The following is a 14,645-nucleotide window of genomic DNA, read 5'->3' on the forward strand; positions in this document are numbered from 1 at the left end:
CTCTGATTCTTCCACTTAATATTATCAGCACATTTTCTGGTTTTGATGGGCTTGGCTTTGTGTAACTTCTAGTTTATAAAAGTTCTTTTTTTTTCTTTTTTTATTGCATTTTAGGTTTTGGGGTATATGTGAAGAACATGCAAGATTGTTGCATAGGGACACACATGGCAGTGTGATTTGCTGCCTTCCTTCCCCTCAGCTATATCTGTCATTTCTCCCCATGCTGTCTCTCCCCACGTTCGTCAATACCTAGTTTATTGAGGGTTTTTAGCATAAAGAGCTGTTGAATTTTGTCAAAGGCCTTCTCTGCATCAATTGAGACAATCATGTGGTTTTTGTCTTTGTTTCTGTTTATGTGGTGAATTATGTTTATGGACTTGCGTATGTTGAACCAGCCTTGCATCCCTGGGATGAATCCTATTTGATTATGGTGGATAAGCTTTTTGATGTGCTGTTGCAATTGGCTTGCCAGTATTTTATTGAAGATTTTTGCATCTATGTTCATCATGGATATCGGCCTGAAGTTTTCTCTTCTTGTTGAGTCTCTCCCGGGTTTTGGTATCAGGATGATGTTTGTCTCATAAAATAATTTGGGAAGGATTCTCTCTTTTTGGATTATCTGGAATAGTTTCAGAAGGATGGTACCGGCTCCTCTTTGTATGTCTGGTAGAATTCGGCTAGGAACCCATCTGGACCTGGGCTTTTTTTTGGGTGGTAGGCTCTTAATTGCTGCCTCGACTTCAGACCTTGTTATTGGTCTATTCAGGGTTTCGACTTCTTCCTGGTTTAGGCTTGGGAGGATGCAGGTGTCCAGGAATTTATCCATTTCTTCCAGGTTTACTAGTTTATGTGCATAGAGTTGTTTGTAATAATCTCTGATGATGGTTTGAATTTCTGTGGAATCTGTGGTGAAATCCCCTTTATCATTTTTTTATGCATCAATTTGGTTATTCTCTCTTTTCTTTTTTATTAATCTGGCTAGTAGTCTGTCTATTTTGTTGATCTTTTCGAAAAACCAGCTCCTGGATTTATTGATTTTTTTTGAAGAGTTTTTTTGTGTCTCTATTTCCTTCAGTTCTGCTCTGATCTTAGTTATTTCCTGTATTCTGCTAGGTTTTGAGTTTTTTTGATCTTGCTCCTCTAGCTCTTTCAATTTTGATGATAGGGTGTCAATTTTAGATCTCTCCTTTCTTCTCATGTGGGCACTCATTGCTATACATTTTCCTCTAGAGACTGCTTTAAATGTGTCCCAGAGATTCTGGTATGTTGTGTCTTCATTTTTCTTGGTTTTGAAGAACATCTTTATTTCTGCCTTCATTTCATTGTTTATCCAGGCAACATTCAAGAGCAAGTTGTTCAGTTTCCATGAAGCTGTGTGGTTCTGTGTTAGTTTCTGCATTCTGAGTTCTAACTCGATTGCACTGTGGTCTGAGAGACTGTTTGTTATGATTTCTGTTCTTTTGCATTTGCTGAGGAGTGATTTATTGCCAATTATGTAGTCAGGTTTAGAGTAGGTGTGATGTGGTGCTGAGAAGAATGTATATTCTGTGGATTTGGGGTGGAGAGTTCTGTAAATGTCTATTAGGTTTGCTTGTTCCAGGTCTGAGTTCAGGTCCAGGATATCCTTGTTGATTTTCTGTCTGGTTGATCTGTCTAATATTGACAATGGGATGTTAAAGTCTCCCATTATTACTGTGTGGGAGTCTAAGTCTCTTTGTAAGTCATTAAGAACTTGCCTTATGTATCTGGGTGCTCCTGTATTGGGTGCGTATATATTTAGGATCGTTAGCTCTTCTTGTTGCAGTGATCCTTTTACCATTATGTAATGTCCTTCTTTGTCTCTTTTGATCTTTGTTGTTTTAAAGTCTATTTTATCAGAGATGAGAATTGCAACTCCTGCTTTTTTTTGCTCTCCATTTGCTTGGTAGATCTTCTCTATCCCTTTGTTTTGAGCCTTTGTGTATCCTTGCATGTAAGATGGGTTTCCTGGATACAGCACACTGATGGGTTTTGGCTTTTTATCCAATTTGCCAGTCTGTGTCTTTTGATTGGGGCATTTAGTCCATTGACATTTAGGGATAGTATTCTTAGGTGTGAATTTGATACTGTCATTTTGATGCTACCTGGCTGTTTTGTTGGTTAGTTGATGCAGATTCTTGATTGTGTTGATGCTTATTACCATTTGGTATGTTTTTGGAGTGGCTGGTACTGGTTGTTCCTTTATATGTGTAGAGCCTCTTTCAGAAGTTCTGGTAGAGCAGGTTTGGTAATGATGAAATCTCTGAGTGCTTGCTTGTTCACAAAGGATTTTATTTTTCCTTCACTTATAAAGCTTAGTTTGGCTGGATAGGAGATTCTGAGTTGAAAGTTCTTTTCTTTAAGGATGTTGAATATTGGCCCGCAATTTCTTCTGGCTTGTAGGATTTCTGCTGAGAGATCTGCTGTGAGTCTAATGGGCTTCCCTTTGTGGGTAACCTGATCTTTCTCTCTGGCTGCCCTTAGCATTTTCTCCTTCATTTCAACCCTGGTGAATCTGACGATTATGTGCCTTGGGGTTGCTCTTCTTGAGGAATATCTTTGTGGTGTTCTCTGTATTTCCTGGACTTGGATATTGGTCTGCCTTGCTAGGTTGGGGAAGTTTTCCTGGGTAATGTCCTGAAGAGTATTTTCCAGCTTGGATTCATTCTCTTCGTCAAATTCAGGTACACCTATCAAACGTAGATTAGGTTTTTTCACATAGTCCCACATTTCTTGAAGATTTTGTTCATTCCTTTTTGCCCTTTTTTCTCTGTTCTTGCCTTATCCTTTATTTCATTGAGCTGATCTTCGACCTCTAATATCCTTTCTTCTGCTTGGTCAATTCGGCTGTTGAAACTTGTGCATGCTTTGCGAAGTTCTCGTGTTGTGTTTTTCAGCTCCATCAGTTCACTTATATTCCTCTCTGTGTTGTCCATTCTCATTAGCATTTCGTCCAATCTTTTTTCAAAGTTCTTAATTTCTTTGCATTGGGTTAGAACGTGTTCTTTTAGCTCACTGTAGTTTCTTACTACCCACCTTCTGAAGTCTGATTCTGTCATTTCATCACACTCCTTCTCTAGCCTTTCTTGTTCCCTTGCTGGTGAGGAGTTGTGATCCCTTTTAGGAGGATAGGTGTTCTGGTTTCAGGAGTTTTCATCCTTTTTGTGCTGGTTTCTTCCCATCTTTGTGGGTTTATCCACCTGTTGTCTTTGTAGTTACTGTCTTTCAGATTGGGTCTCTGAGTGAGCTTCCAGTCTGTGGATGCTGAAGTTACTTCTTTTTTTTTTTAAGCTTTCGTTCTAACAGTCTGGCCCCTCTGCTGTAGGACTGCTGAGGTCCATTCCAGGCCCTGCTTGCCTGGGGATCACCTGCAGCAGCTGCAGAACAGTAAGGGTTGCTACCAGTTTCCTCTTCTGCTATCTTTGTCCCATAAGGATGCTCGCCAAATATCAGTCTGTTCTCTCCTTTATGAGGTGACTCTTTGGATCTTTTGGGGTCAGGGAGCTGCTTGAGATAGTCTGTCTTTTATTGGGGCTCAAGTCCTGAGCTGTGAGCTCCGTTGTTCATTCAGAGCTGCTGGGCAGGTATGTTTAGGTCTGCTGCAGCTGAACTCATAAACTGCTTTTTGTTCCCAGGTGCTCTGTCCCAGGGAGTTATGGCTTTATGAGTTTCTGTTGTGCTGCTGCCCTTTTTGCTTTTTCTTTCAGGGCTGCCCCACCCAGCTAATAGCCCACCTAGTCACTGTCTGCCTGCAGAGGCTTTGCTGAGCTGCTGTGGGCTCTGCCCAGCTGCCCTGTGCTCTTCCCTGCCGTCCTGTTTATATGGGCATAGTTAGAACTGCCTCGGCAATGGTGGTCCCGCCTCTGTTATGGCGGACTCTCTCTGTTGTGGCAGGTTGCCTCGGCAATGACGGGTTGCCTCAACAATGGCCTGCCTCCGTAGTGGTGGAGAGTCTCAGTAATGGCGGATGCCCCTCCCCCACAGAGCCGGACCATCCCGGGTTCAGCTGTGCTTGCTATGAAATGCTCAACCCAGAGCGTTTTCAATTACTGTTTTTGTTGTCATTGTCGTTGTTGTTGTTGTTGAGGGTGGTGGGTGGGACTAACTGAGCCTGATCGCCTGGCTCCCCGACTCAGAGTCTTTTTTCTATTTTTTAAGTTGAATGACCCAGCGTTCCAGTCGCCTGTTGAAAAGGCACCAGGATCTTCCATGCTGTGACTCACTGAGCCGGCTCAAACAATGTCACCAAGGTTCCTGGCGTTTTTTTTTTGCCTAGGAATCTCCTGGCCTGGCTCGCTATCTCAGTTGAATGGGCAACTGTGCCATCTCAGGACTCTAATCTCCAGCTAAGAGGGCTCCCAGTCCAGTGGCTTTTGTATGGAGAACCGCCGCAACAGGGCGTGGCCAAAGCAGCCACCTGGGCCAAATCAGCCCCACAGGGGCCAAAACATCCGCACCGGCCGGAACAGCGGCACTGGTGACCCCTCTGCCTGGGTATCTCCTGGTCTGTGGGCGATAAAAATTCATCTGGAAATGTGGCGTCCACTCACCCTCTGCACTTTCACTGGGAGCTGAAGTCCTGAGCTGTTCTTAGTCGGCCATCTTCCCAGCAGTCCCCTATAAAAGTTCTTTATTCCACTTCTCTGTTTCCTTCCCTTAGTGCTTGTAATGTCTTTTTATGCACAAATGTGGCTCCTTTAAGAGCCTCCTGCTAAGAAATGAACAAGAGAGGAATTGAAAATCCGTTGGCTTCTTTTAAACCTATGAAACTTGCTATTTTCAGAACCACAGGTCTGGAACAGAAAAGCTAAGTTGGTCAAATGCTAGCAGGCAGCCCACTATCTTGGGCGATAGAGATTTATAGAGATTTCTGTTTGTTTTGTTCAGCAATATATTGCAACTCTCAGAGTACCTGTTATATAGTAGGCACTCAATAAATATTTGTTGAGTGAATCAGTAACAAATTTCAAATTTGATTTGATCTTATGCTCATGGGCAGCTTTCACTTCCTTCCTTTGGGATTGTGAAGATAGTTCTCAAAATACAGCATAACACAGAAATTTGGTCTTCTTCCCTGTCTTCAGCTACATCTGTCTTATTTTTTCCATTCACCTTCATTGATCTTTATGTGTGAATCGTGTCAGACTTTTCATTGCCCTTGGTTGCTTTAGCAACACACTCCATCTCTTAATTACCTGGTAATTTCTCAAACTCTACTTAAGCTGGGCAACATTTCAGTCTGACTTAACTGAAGTAGGCAGCTGGAGAGTATTAATTCCAAAATATTGTGTTGAGAGCAAGGGAGAGCAGGACAGGCAGTGTATGATCAAGATGCTACTAACTTGAGAAAACTGGCCAGTTTGTGTTTTTGAAGATAGCTCTAAGTAAAGGTTGAGAGTGGCCACTGCTCTTAATGTAATACTATCAATGAAAGTGTTAGCACCCATGGTGAATTAGTTCTTGTTTCCTAGAGTACAGCTGATAACAGATACAGATTCTGATAATACACAGAGAATGCAAGCAAATCAGAAAAAAGGAAGGCTATTTTTAATATAAACTGCATTGAACGAAAATTTGTAACATTGGTCTGGGCTAGAACATTTTGGATAAGACCCTAAAGCACAAGCAACACAACAGAAGTAGACAAATAAGATTATATCAGACTGAAAACCTTTAGCACAGCAAAGGGAAATAATCAACAGAGTGAAAAGACAACATACAGAACAGGACAAAATATCTGTAAACTATGCATCTGACAAGGAGTTAATATCCAGAATATATAACAGCCCAATGGAAAAAGCATCCAATAAAAAAAGAGCAAAAAACTTGAATAGACATATCCTAAAAGAAGACACAAATGACTAACGTTGTATGAAAAAAGGCTGAACACCACTAATCAGGAAAATGCAGATTGAAATCACAATAAGATATCAATGTCACCCTGATTAAAATGGCTGTTAATGAAAAGAGAGAAAATTACAAATGCTGGTCTAGATGTGGAGAAAGTAAAACTCATACACTGTTGTTGGATATATGAATTTGAACAGCATGGAAGTAGTATGGAGGTCCCTCAAAAAATTAAAAATAGAACTATCACATGATCCAGCAGTCCACTACTGAGTACATATCAAAGAAAATGACATGAGCATGTTAAAGAGCAATTTGCACTCCCATGTTTATTGCAGCTCTTTTCATATTAGCCAAAGTATGGAATCAATGTAAATGTTCATCAACAGGTGAGTGGATAAAGAAAATATAGTATATGTACACAGTGGGATGTTATTCAACCACGAAAAAGAATAAAGCATTGTCATTTGCAGCAAAATGGATGAATCTTGAGGACATTATGTTAAGTGGTATAAGCCGGGCACTAAAAGACAAATACCATATGATCTCATTCACATGTGGAATCTAAAGAAGTTGATCTCATAGAAGTAGAGAGTAGAATAGTTGTTACCAGAGACAGGGGTGGGGAGGGTAGAGGGATGAGGGATATAGGGTGAGATCGGTCAACAGGTCAAAGTAAAGTGAGACAGGAAAAACACGTTCTGGTGTTGTATTGCACAATAGAGTAACTATGGTTGACAACATTGTATATTTCAAAATAGCTGGAAGAAAATATTTCTAATGTTCTTACCAAAAATAAATGAATATGAGAAAAGAATCATACGAGAGGATGGGTATGTTAAATACCCTGCTTTGATGTTTTATACAGTGTATACATTTATCAAAACATCCCACTGTTCCCCAGACCTATGCACAATTACTATGATTAAATAAAAATTTAAAAAGAGAAGGAAAATGAGTTTTCGGAGAAAGAAATCTGTGCTCAGAGAAAGAAATCTGTGCTCAGAATCAGCTTACGCGTTATGAGTCATTTATTATGTCTTAGGACTGTGCTAAGTTTTTTTTACATGCATTTCTATTTAATACCTATACCAATCCTCTGACTTAAGATTATTTTGTGTCCCTTTAATTGATAAGGAAACCAAGCCTTAGAAAGTGAGTCAAGGACCCAAGCAACCTAACTCCAAATCCTATAAATTTAGCCACTCTGCCTCATTTCTATATCTGGGTGCAAACTGTATCTACAGTGGTACTTTTCTCTTAACCATTTCCTGTCCCTAATGAAGGATGTTGTATACACTTGTCATTCCTTTGAGTTCAGAGTTGCCTTTGCATTTGACCTAAAATCAGCTACTTGTACAGGGAAGTTTTACTAGTTGAGTACCTTCCGCTTAATAATTTTGGTTAGAGAAAATAGAACAAAGTTTAGAGGAAGGAGAAGTGAATTTTGGCGTAAATAGAGGCACTAACACATTACATATGAAAATATCTTGTGTAGTGCCTAGCACATAGTAAGAAGATTCATCATTAAATATAAGTTAAAAATAAAACACACCTTGATGAGGCACAGTGGCTCATATCTGTAATTCCAGCACTTTGGAGCCCAGGAATTTGAGATGAGCCTGGGTTACATGGCAATACTCTGTCCCTAATAAAAGGAAATTTAAAAAAAGCCAGGTGTGAAATAAGTCATGGGTAGTGGCATAGGTTCATGGTTCCATCTACTTACTTGAGAGGCTGAGCTGAAAGGATTGTTTGAGCTTAGGAGGTCAAGGCTGAAGTGAGCTGTGTTTGGGCCACCGCACTTTAGCATGAGTGACAGAGCAAGACTCTTCCTTTCTCTCTCTCAAATAAAAAATCACCTTAAATCTCTTTTCTTTTGCATCTCTATCTTAGAAGGAGTAGAGACAGAGAGTGATACTAAGAGAAGGCGGAGGCAGCAGGAGGAAGAGGAAGGAAGAAAAACCAGAACATTTGTTCAAAGATACATGAATCCAGCTGGTAGGAGATGAAGGAAGGGTTTGTGGATCAGAATTCCACGTTTGCATTCCTGGCCTTAATCAGGTCCTGAACATTCTAGAGGAAAGGTAAAAGATGGCTGAGTGTGGAAACTGAGAGCACCAGAAGAGAAAAGAACTTTGCTGACTTTCAACTTTGGGAAGACCAGTCTTAATTTAATTCCATACTTCATATTCAGTGAGGGATGAGAAGCTCTTTCTGGGAGTTTTAAAATGTCATCAAGTGCTTAAGACTCTTTCCTGAATATTTTTAAAGGCCATGGAAATCATGCTTATTTTTATTGATCAAGTACCTCCTAGGTCAAAAGGAGCTGGTTAAAGTGTGGAAACCAACATTTCAGACTTGTATCTAACTTTACAGTCTAAGCTAGGATGAACTCCACTCTCCTCCACTCAGCCTCTCTCCTTGCTTTCAGGATGCCAAGCTCAAAGACTTGAGCTGTACACTAGGGAGGGGGCAAAGGAATGGGTCTACTACCAGTGCCAGGTGTGGTAGTCGATGTCTTTAGTAACGTAGGAAATAAAGTCCTGTGTATTTCAGATTGTGTGAACATTTGGGGCTCACTGTTAATAAAAATACTCTGGTTAACTGAAAGATATTATTTATCCACAGATAGACACTATAGTGAATAAATCATTTTTCTTTGGAAAAAAAAGCACAAAATACCTTGAGGATCATGCAAATAGAGCTTCTGATTCATCATCATGAACATAACTTCTCTTTGTACCAGGAAATTGTGGAACCAATAGCTCACAGACAGCTCATATTGAGAGAATGTTAATGAGCTTCTACATACTCTCTGAGGGTGAATAGCCATTGTGGAGATAATGCTGGTGGCAAAGGACATGACTATTTCAGAGGGAATGGGCAAGTGAAGCAATAGGATGTCACCCCTCTGAACCATCTACCCCACAGCTCCTTGCATTGGACCAATAGGCAAAGGAACCCCTTGTTCCATTTTAAAGCCCTGGGCCTTCAGATCCAGCTGCAGCTGCCATGAGATCTGAGCTCCCACCAACCCAGCTGGCTTGCTCCATGTTACTGTTTATCTCTGATATCCTCCAAAAGATCATCCCCTCTGGACTCTGTGCTTTCCAACTCACAGAACCAGATTAAGGGGCGTGCTAGACTTCTTAAAATGTTGGTAATGTGTGGCTATAGTTAACACAGATTTCCTTACAGGAAATGTAAATTTGCCCCATTTCAGCTAGTACCCCCAGATTACAACCTCCAGAAAAGTAAAATGTGTATCATCTCTACTAATTTCATCTCTATGCCTACACATTGCATCCATCGGCCGTATGATCAGCCAGCTGGCACCTCGTGTCCCACTTGGCTAGAAAAACTGAACAATACATGGCATTGTTCCACTTACTGAAAATGAGTGATTTATTATTTAAAATTCAAGTATTTTAACATGCTTTCCAAGAAATTGTCTGGTTTAGAAAATCATAGCAACTGAAGAAGGAGGTGGTGGAGGAGGAGAAAAATGGGAAACTTTTCTAACATGGGAAACTTTTCTGACATGAAAATAAGGCAAAAAAAGTGTTTATTTTGAGCAACTCTTTCTAATCATGACTCAGAAAACAAGAGAGGGGCTCTTGATCTCCACATTTTCCTGGCCCCTATGGTGTTGTCTGTGCCTCAGCAATTCCACGAGGTCTGGTGGTTCTCTATTTTCATACCATTACCATGAAGCATAGGGATCTTTTCTAAGTCTGGGAACCCTGGTGCTGAGAACCTGCCTCCCTGGGGGCATACAGGCCATTGCTCTGTCCCTGTTCACACTGGAGTGAAAAGTTCGTTTCTGATTTCAGAACTCACAGACCTTTCATTCCATTTCCCAAGCTCTGAAAACCTCCTGTTAATGTGGAGGAAATCCCTTTTTGTTCATGTTTTTCTTCCTGCACTCCTTCTCTAAATCTTCCATGTCACCTAGCAAGCTCTCCACAGTGGATTTAGGCTTTTGAAAACAAAACCAGGGAGGACTGGGTTGTGCAGCTAACTGCTTCCTGCCAGCTCCTCCCAAGGGAGGATGCACTGAGCTTTCAGGGGAGCGTCAGACAATCTGTAACCTGTGTTAGGTGGAATAGCGGCCCCCTTAAGATGTCCACATCATAATTACTGGATCCTGTGACCCACAGAACTAGAAAATGAAACATTTGTATTGTTTTAAATCACTAAGTCTGTGGTAACCTGACTTGGCAGTAATGGAAAAATAAATATATAATTCATATGTTTTCCCTCTGAGTTCAAAGCCATCAGAGGAATGAGGCACAGGAGGCAGAAAGATGAAAATAAAAAATATCAGCATTAGACTGAGGGAAATGATTTGAGAAAGTGGCTTTTTTTTTTTTTTCTGCTCTCTGTGGACTTCCAAAGACTTTACTCCTGAATCAGAAAGACTCCATTAGAGCTCTGCTAATTTATTCTCCATGAACCTGCCCTGGGGAGCATTCCCCTGGGCTGGGAGCAGATGATGTGTGCATCCTGAGAGCAGGTAGAACCAAGAGCAGGGAAAGTTAGAAGACACTCAGCTAAGCACTTGCTGACTTCTTACAGGTTCACCAATCAGATATGTCACTGTCTTGGAAAGGGAGAGTGATGGAGATAGGGATGCTGGAAGCATTGAGGCAGGATAAGTAAGACTAAGAGGTCATACTGACTTTTTCCTGTGTGAAGGCTCTGCAACCTTTGTACCCTTGTGTGTCAGCACCTAATTCTTTCAGAAGATAAGTTCTCCTACAGGATCCCAGCTGACTGTCAGGTGATTAAAAGTACTCAATACCCAGGATGGCCCAGGGAAGGTAACAAAAGGCATTTATTCCTGACGTAGCTTCTGCAATCCTCAGCCAATCAGCACCAAAAGCCCAAGTAGCTATTACTTGGGGGTCGGGTAGAGACTTCTCCAGGGTCCTGCCTGTGCAGCTAGGCTTAAGATTTAGCTTAGAGTAACCATTTCCTCGTGTTAATAGTAAAAAACACACCTCTAAGGGGAGATTTTATATGCTGATGACATATGCAATCTATGTTGGAGGATGTAGATACTGAGCACATGCTCCAACTGTAGGTCCACCTTTGCGTGCTTGACCAGTATTTTACGAATACATAAGTACAGCTCCCATAGAGGGAATTCCTCTTGAGGTGCTAGCTGCTGTCTCTCCCTCTGAGCAGCCTGCTCTTCCTCTCAAAGTGTACTTTTGCTTTGTGATAAACGCCTTTGCCTACTCTTACTTTAGACTTGTTCTCAATTTCTTTTGTGTGGTGAAGTCAAGAACCTGAACTGATCCATCAACAACAGTATCATTCCAGGAGAACTTCCTCCATAAGGAGCATGAGATCAGGGCATTAGAGAGTCCTCTTCTAATACCAGCTACCTGCCTTAACTGGTGAAGAGAAGGAGAAAAACAGAGGAACACACTTCATATCTCAGAAATAACCCTTCCACGTGCTTAATGCAAGTAATAATTTCTCATTCTGAACATGCGTTTCTCCATAAAACTCAGATTCTCCTTTACTCTCTGTAAATGTTGACTAATATTCAAGGAAATATTGAAAGGGGAGGGCATCAAGTCATCCCTCTTCCTCCAGGCTCTGTCTCAGTTTGTCCCTGCTTTCATGCATCATTCTTTGTGCTTTCTCGCTCTTGGAGTAACCTACGCTCTACCTTTCCTTTTTGTCCCCTACCATTTGTCATTCAGAACTCTTATTCCATGGTTAACAAACTTCCTTATATCTTCAAGCCCTCCACTTAATAATCCTTGCACCTCCTGTTTGGAGCAGCAATGTGGGTCTCTCCTGAGAACACTACTTCCTCTGCTATGTCCTACCACTTATCTCAGGCTCAGAGGTTTCACGGTGTAATTGTCAATCCCTAAGGCTTCCAGATCATGATTATGCCTCCTTGCCTTTAGAGTTCAAGAGTTTTGATTCTGTCACTTTCTAATCTCTCCTTTTTGCTAGTATCTACTGACTACCCAGTCACTCTTTTTTGTAAGGTTTTTCAATCCTAATTACATCTACCTCTACTTCCCAAGACCAGTCAGAATTCTGGGTAGTTTTCAAGCTCTGGGAACGACCCATCCAACATCTAGGTCTCATTTGTTTTTTCCCTGCAAGGACCTTTTCTCCCACTCAGTTTCAGTCTTGCCCAGCCATAGTCTAGAACCAAAACTGTTTCAAAATTGTAATTAAGACTCATCACTCTGAGCTTGGTGGCTCAATTATTTTTATGGCGTCTCTTAATCACATCAGGACTTCTCATTCATTGACTCTTCTTTTACCACTCTCTCACTGTTACCCAGCTTATGTGCAATATTCTGTAATTGAAACTACTCTCGTTCTAATAACCTAACTCCATTCTTATATTAATTATTACTAACCCGGAGAAACCCCGAACCCTGGAGGAATTCAGCCGCTCGCTTTCTCATGTTCTTGTAGCTGATCTATTGGATATTACTTGAGGAAGTTCCACTTTTTACAGAGTGAGAAATTATAACTTTGTGGTCATCATCTCTGTCTGAGGGATAAAGTTGTTCACTCATTTCATTCTCCTATTGCAAACTGTCTCATTGCCCTCAAACTTCCAAGCCAAATATCTCTGCCTTCCATTAAGCTGGTGGATTAGAGGACCAGCCTCAATTTTGTGCTACAAATTTCACAGATCTCCCTGTATTTCGATCCTGTTTACCTCCTTCTGTCCCGCTGCAATGGAGGACCTATCTCTCCTCTTCTGACAGCCCAGTTCCTAAATGCTGTTCTCCATAACACACACTACTCATGTTTCCAGAGCTCACACTTTTGTTAAATTCCTAATTCCGGGGGTTATAGTTTATCCAAATTTACTGCCTTACTGTAATCCATTTGTAAACATTCTCTAATTTTTTTCCATTTGTAAACCAGAAAACAAAAAAAGCGACCAGGTAGGGATGAGGGTGGGAAGCCAGTATGATTAACAAAATTACTAGGGTGAGGATTAGGGTGGAGGTGAAGGTGGAAGTGAGGGTAGGGTAAACTTTGAAGGGGGACTGGGGCTAATTTCAGATCACAGCTTGTAGCTGTTGGTCCTTTCTTACTAGGAGTAACAGCCCACAATTTTTTTTCACCTGAACCAAGTTACTTCTTGGCAGTCCTGCTTTACCTTCCATTTCTCCCTCCAGCTACTCCATGAAGGAATTGTTCTCACTAAACATCTCTGTTTTTAATCTTACTCCTCCATCCACCATAACGTGGTTCCACTCCCATCACTACATTGTAACTGCTTCTGCCAGGGCCCTTCATGTTGATAAATATGATGGACTCATGGAAACATTTGTCATTGTTGGCCTCTCCTCTTCCTGAGAACTGTATTCTCTACAGCCTCTCTGATTGTTCTGCCTCAGTTTCTTTGATCAGTTTTGAGTAGCTATCAGCACTAAGTAACCTTACAAAGTTGGAATTCCTTAGGGCTCCATTTCCAATTTCTGCACCTCTCCAGGTCCATCTCATTTGATGCATGGTTTCACTGACTTAGCAAATCCATCTTTGACCCCAGCCAAGTCCCAGCCACTTGTATATGGCTTTATTTGATTTTCTCATTTAGATGTTTTAACACACCTTAAAATATTTGAGAAACATGCCCAAAACTGAACTTATCAACATCTCCTACAAACCTGCTTATCCTCCAGGTTAAAAAAAATTAATTTGTGTAAATAGGTCAAGACAGAGACTTAGCATTTATTCCAGTTTTTTCCTGGCTTTCCCTTGTCCCACGCTATCTTATGGAGGGTCTCTGGTAAAGCTCTCAAATCTGTCCATGTCTGTTTCTAAAGGCTAGAATGCTAGTCTATCCCCTTGTACTTCTGATCTGGACTATGATATTAATCTTTTTAATCTTCCTGCCATTTATGGTTTTTGTTGCTCTATCTTTAATGCCAAGAAAAGTGTTGGTCACCACCAGGTGTACAATATGAATGAGTGAGGTTATTCATTTTTGTCTTTTTCAAAAAGTCTGATCTACAGGCAAAATATTCATTGAAAATCTTAAGTCTAATCAAATCACCAGTACTACTGTTATAGCTTAAACATCTTCAATGGGTATATTTGCTTCCCAAATTGAATCTAAAACTTGATTAAGCAGACTTTTGCCTCTGCCCACCTTTCCAATCCCATCACTCTCCTTCAGCCACTTGGTTACCCCTCATGGGCAACCTTCAGTCCCTCTCTCACCTCCAGGCCTTCAGTCATGCTCTTTACTACAAAGGTCTTTACTAGATTCTTGTACTTTGCTAACTCTTGTTTATTCTTCATGTTTCATACCAGCTACTTCTTCAGACATGCTTAATCTGAGTTCCATGTTGCTTTTCCCATTGTACTCTCTGCTTCACATTTCATAACACTTCTTACGCCTTTGAAAATTTATGTAGTGCCAGTGTATTCCATATTAGCACCAAAACCAGGACTCTTGTTCATCACCATTTTCCCAGCACATCTAATAGGGATAATTGCTGAATGAAAGAATGAATGAATGAACCATGTATTCATCAACATGAATAATTGACATTCTCCTACCCCATCAACACAGTTGACTGTACATTCCTTTTGTTGTTCTTCCTTCTGCATATTCTATTTCTGAATTGTCATTTTTCCAGTATTTGAAGACATTTTCAATTTTTTTTCCATTTGAAAAAACTTTGGAGTGTGAGACAAGCTGGATGTACACAGGGGTTGGAGATGTGATGTCTGCTTTCCTGTTTTCAAGCAAGATGGTTTTCACTCCTTGT

Source organism: Saimiri boliviensis, chromosome 1 (genome assembly GCF_048565385.1).
Source record: "Saimiri boliviensis isolate mSaiBol1 chromosome 1, mSaiBol1.pri, whole genome shotgun sequence".
NCBI classification, from domain to species: Eukaryota; Metazoa; Chordata; class Mammalia; order Primates; family Cebidae; genus Saimiri; species Saimiri boliviensis.